Source organism: Gobio gobio, assembly GCF_949357685.1.
Source record: "Gobio gobio genome assembly, chromosome: 5".
Classification (NCBI taxonomy): Eukaryota; Metazoa; Chordata; class Actinopteri; order Cypriniformes; family Gobionidae; genus Gobio; species Gobio gobio.
The window spans coordinates 15,446,052-15,452,439 of record NC_137101.1 but is presented as its reverse complement, the minus strand read 5'-3'; positions in this window follow the sequence as shown (position 1 = coordinate 15,452,439).

The following is a 6,388-nucleotide window of genomic DNA, read 5'->3' as shown; positions in this document are numbered from 1 at the left end:
TCATAAAATGTGTTTTTAAACACTCGAATCATGATTAAAAAAATGGCATTTTTCAGCTTGGACAAAGTTACACTGCCTGTTTCTATAGCAACCAGAGCTCAGCTGCAGTGGCGATGACTTAACTAATCAACGATTGTCTCTTTCATTTAGAAGGCGGGGCTTATTCGCCATATGCGTTGCACTCATCTCACTCATTTAATACAATTTCTAATATCCACAAATTAGTCTATACGCTTAGTAGTGACTTAATAAAGAAAAACGGGTGTAAAATAAGTATTAGGAAATAAAGCAAATTAAAAATTGTTAATGAATCGCATACGTCAAACCATGATCACACATTTCATTTGACTAAAACTGCCTTATTTGAATGGCACAATTCTGCTTTCCCAGTAACTTTAGCATAAAACTCATTTCACCATAAATGCTTGCGTAAATTGTAAAATGCCACCTCAAATTCTCCTCACAAAAGAGGAAAAAGATGTGTGAAGTCGGATGAATGGTGATTCCTGTGCTCAGAAGCAGCAGTGCTAACCTGACCACAGCATACTCACTGGAAACTCACAGTTAAGCTGCTACGCAGATGGAGAGGCTGTGGAGGAAGCAGTTAGGTCATTGACTCAGTGACTCAGTCTACAATACAGCTGAATCACTCTCTTTTCCAAAAAGGAGTGGAGACTGGAGAGCACTTGACTGAACACTTTTCGCTCTGTTTCGTTGTGTTCGTCCAAAAATTACGTTTTTAAAACGTATACTTCTCAGTCAATATAAATGAGCAGATTCACATCTGATAAACTGACATGGTAAAACCTCGTGGTGGCACAGTTTCATTCTACCTTGACATATGAATGGTAAAAGTTGGGGTCCAATGTGTATTGTGTGTCACAGTCACAGAAATGCCCCCTTCGTAATTCCCTGTTGAAACTATTTGAGGTCTAATTGGCTGGTGGTTTGAGTGATTAATGTTTAAAATGGCATAACACTTTAGAATACTATTCCATCATTAATGGATCACTAAACAGGAACAAATGAGTAACACGATATTCACTAGTAATCATTACTAGTAGTTATAGCATGATCTTCACTTTAGATTTAATTATGCATCGTTCACATTAATTATGAAGGTTGTACTTTATTTTACAGTACGTGCACTTACATGTACTTACAATGTACTTACCTAAGAAAGTAATTGTTAAGGTAACTATATGGGATAAAAGGGGTCATTTCAGGGTTAGTACCTTATTGTAATAACTATAATAAGTACATTAGTATGCACATGGGGAACACGACTGTAAAATAAATATGAAAATGAATATGAAACTGTATAAGCTCTCAGCCAATCAGATTCGAGAACCAGAAAGTACTGTTGTATAAACTTAGTTAATATATTTACTAGGATGTCAATCATTTGTTCCTGTGTATTGTTCATTAATGACAGAACAGTATTCTAAAGTGTTACTCCTATCACTTAACTAACATTACTTTTCTGAGCCATTTTTATACTCATCTGGTCCCAAAGTGATTTCTAGTGATGTGAGGTCAGTAAGCATAGTTCATCACATTTATTATATGAATGATCCACTAATAGTTGACAACCAGAAAAAGTATTTTTTGTCCTCATTTGGAACAGCATATCTTGTTTTAACATTTGAAACCTAAAATATTCTACTTGAAATGTGTGTTGTACCAAAGTCCCTTTCAATGAAAGTCGGTTCACTTGGCAAAACTCCTGGGCAGCCATTTTGGGCATCCAAGTCCTATCTACCTGAATGGGGAAACCCGAACTCACAATTAAACAACATATTTCAAATCAGCAGCAAAATTTTACTTGAACTGCCCCATAACTGTTGTTTCTTATGCTCAAATGAATTTGCTGCGCAATCTTTAAAAAAGTACTTCTAGGGCCAGATTTAATAAACAGGGCAAATAAGCCTGAGAGCGCAATTACAAAGAAGCGCTGATGCATGTGATCTACTGACGACACGCAAATTAAAGCACACAGACGCAGCCGGATCATTTCCATAATGGCCAATGGAATCTACCAGTTAGCGTCTTTTTGTACATTTTATAAATTGACGAGCTCAAACCTTAGTAAATCACCTTGTGTGATTCATTGAAATACTCTCATCCCATACACTTTGCACCTGAAAGGGAAAATCCAAAAAAATGCATATGCAAGAAGGTCAGCCGCAAAAATTACTGTGTCCACGCCTTTATAGCGCTAATTGTTCACTGCGTGTCTTTAGTAAATCCTGACAGTAGTTTTTTAATGCCAAAAGAGGGTTTGCGCTGGTGCAAGCTGTTAGTAAATCTGGCCCCTAGTGTGAATATGATGAAAATCGGACATACTAAAATCCACCATGTTGTTAGTAGGGCTGAAACGATTCATCGAGTTACTCGATTACAAAAATTCCTCGAGGCAAAAACTCTGCCTCGAAGCCTCTTTAGATTCCGATGACGCACACTGTATGCGCAGGGATCTGATTCACACGGGCCGTTGTTCAATGTTCAGGAAGCACACCATAGCGCGTGATACATTTTGAATTTAGTTGGCGCGATGGCGGAGAGTAAAGATGTCCATAAACGGCAGAGAATGTCTAAAGTTTGGGATCATTACATTCTTAAAAAAGAAAAAGAACAAGGTGCAATGTGTCTACTGCAAAGTAGACCTGGCATTCCACAGCAGTACGACTTCAATGATTCAGCATCTGAACCGAAAACATCCACTCCATGCTGTTTCACCAAGCGTCGCTGAAACGTAGCCCAAGCCTATACATTGATGTTCGCTGATTTTAATCCCATACTGTATTTGTAGCGATATCGTGATGCGGTTTGACTAGATATGATGTTTAGCTTTGATGTTTTTAAGTAGTACACGTAGGGCTGGGTGATATGGCTGAAAACTGTATCACGATACAAGTGTTTCATATTGGTCGATATCGATAATTATGTGTTATGACCTATTTAAAATAAGGACCAGGAGAAAAATATTTTACATTTAAACATTTTTATTTTAAACGTAACCTTCCTCTGATTATAATCCCCTCAGTTATAAAGGCAGAAATGTCAACACAACCATGGAAAACACTCAAATAATTAAAATATAAACAAGTCTAAAATTTCAATTATCTCTTAACATTAAGGTGCAGTGCCTCCATTATTTCTTTGTAACCGTTACCGTTTAGATGCTTTGTAATAAGGCACAGATGCAGAGTAACATTACCTCTCCATGTAGTTTCAAAGGCTGAATCCGAAATCGCCCCCTATACCCTACATAGGGCACTATTTGAGGGGACAGCCATTTGTAGTGGTGTCCGAAACCGTAGTGGACGTTATTGAGTGCACTCATTCTATCCCACTTTGCACCGCAATAACGAGTGTACAGCCGATGTACACACAGCGGCTGTCCAAATTCGCTCACTCTTTTTCATTCACTCCTTCGAGTGAACTGTATCAGTGGACTAAAGTAGGGAATAGTGATTGAGGGTTTAGGGTTCAGCCAAAGTCAAAAATAGCACAACGGCGAGCGCGTCAAGTATAAACACGTCCCCAAACGAACGAGGCGCGTGCGTGCTGTCAGCGGTGGCTCACGCTGCGGAGCCAGACGAAAGTATAAACAAGGCTGGTAAAACAAGTTTGTGGTATCACCAGTCTTGGTGTGGACAATAGTCTTGCAGACGACATTGGTCTGACTACGGTCAGACTTATACAATCCAAAAAACTGTGATACTGGTGAGTTGACTTGTTTTCCTGTTTTATTAACAATTTCCTCGCTCGCTGCGGCACTCATTTCCCACTTATCACTCCACGCCGGTTTTGTTTACTGAAGAATGAATCCAACACGAGGCAACGATATGGCGCAACCAGACTTGATACAGTTACATGATTGGTTGTTAGCCTGTCACTCCCTACGTTGCTTGGTCACCAGAGAGTGAGTGCCTTTGTTCATGCAACCAAACTTGATTCGCAACCTCTGGTTTCTTCCGACGAAGAAAAAAAAATTATTGAACGTTTTATCGAACGCATTTTTTATTGATATCGATTACGTGTCTATCGCGATACATATCGTTATCGTTTTATCGCCCAGCCCTAAGTACACGTATTCACGTTCAATTGCATGAGAGTATAGCCTAAAAAAAAGAACCCCTTCACACACACGCACGCACCCTCGTCTCTCTCACGTGCCAGTCAGACCAATCGCGGCAATGCATCACATATGCTTAAACTTTTATGTAGCCACGCAACAATAATTTCAGCATGTATTCACTGTATACACCGGGACGTGATGTTGTGACGCGATTTTTCGAACGGATGCTTCACCTAAAATGCACCGCAATGCAAGTGATGCAAGCCAAATGCAGCGTTCTATTGAAAATGAATGTATTTCTGCCTAACCAAACTGCAATGAAGCAACTGGTCTGACTGGGGCGTCACTCTTCCTCAAGCACGGCACGCGTGCACACTCTCTCACACACACACACACACACACACACACACACACACACACACACACACACACACACACACACACGTTGCTAGGTTACCATAGCAAATAGGCTCACCCCAGTAATTAAATATTATTTGTTAGTAGCCTATTGGTAAATGCTGCAGGTGTAGAAATCTACATAAAACAGATATTTACTTTGATGTCAGGGCTAGATTACAGCATGAAACCTGTTGTGCATATTAATACATTAAATTGCTTTTCCTCTTTTTCTCCCTCTCAAGACACAAAAATGTTTTTATCTGATTCAATCAATCGATTAAGTGCTAGATTAATCGATTACAAAAAGAATCGATAGCTGCGGCCCTAGTTGTTGGTGTCACATGACTTGTCAGCGTCAGTTGTGTCGCTTCACATCCTTTCATAAATGCTCTCCCGTGGCCTCATGGGATAGCAAAAATTCCTTTGAATGCACACTTCCAACCCGATCTCACTGTATTTTTTTACGCATTTTATGAGGTGGCTAATTCGTACCTCGTAGAAATACGTACAAATTGGTTGTGAGATAGTGTTGGCACTTGAGAATCTTGGCAATAGGTAATCTGGGGACTTTTTTTAAAAATACTATTCATTCAGACATATTTCTCTTTTGGTGTACTGTTTTTCACATACTATATAGTAGAGAAGTATTTAATTTCGGACTCACCCTGGTGTTGTTCTAATGCAGTATGCCCTTTTTTGGTCCACAAAAGGTGGCTCTATTTATTTATTTTTTATTTAGGCAGGACTTATTCGGCCATATTGCATGTTGCACTTTTTTCCCCATTTCTTCGAAGTCTGTGGTTGTACTATTTCTTGAAAATGAATGCCACTTAGTTTGATATGTTACGTTTAAAGATTTGCAGATTTGTCTTTTTTGGCCTCTGAATGTTTGTGGGCCTTTAAATTATGCGTGAATGAAATCAACAAGCACAAAAAAGTAAAAAAAGAAAGAAAAAAAAAGTAGGGTGTACAAAAAATGTGTGATAAAAAATATTTGCGTAAGAAATATATTCACCCAAAAGTGGCATTTAGTTTGTAGTCAGCCTATACACTCTTCTATTAATGAGTTTTGTCTTTCGAGGAATGACTTGCATTTTCAGTCCATCTAACAAATGTGACACATCCTGGACCCTTAAATTAGTTTAATCTGCTATTGACAACTTTAGCCACTTTCGCCCAATGATGCCACTAGTGATGCCAGATAGCATTTTCATAAATTTATCCCTCTCATGTTCACAGTGGTTTTAAGTGCAGAGACAGGCAGATTTCTGAGGTTCAGTTTCAGAGAACTGATGGTGCCACACGAATTCTGAAAAAACTGTGGCCACAAGCAGAAAAATATTAATTAAGCAAATCTTCACAGATCAACCATCAATTCACACATACACACACGTGCACACACACATATATTTATATATATATATATATATATATATATATATATATATATATATATATATATATATATATATATATATATATATATATATATACACACACACACTTGTGTATCACATTAAAGTTGAATATTTTGAATCCTTAAACTTTGTTTGAACTGACTTCAGATGGATGTGAAATCATGAAAAATGTCTGATATTACCAAAAGTACCCACTGTATGGAAGCCCATTTTTGAATGGAAGAAAAAATCATGTAAATCATAGGACTAATAATTATGAGATAAAAGTAAAATGAGATACTAATAATTATATTAAAACATTGAAATCATGACAGTCAAAATTGTGAGATACTAAGTCATAATTTTAAGATAAAACGTTTAAATAAATTTTATATACACTCGCTTAAAGGATTATTAGGAACACCTGTAATTATCTAATCAACCAATCACATGGCAGTTGCTTCAATGCATTTAGGGGTGTGGTCCTGGTCAAGAAAATCTCCTGAAC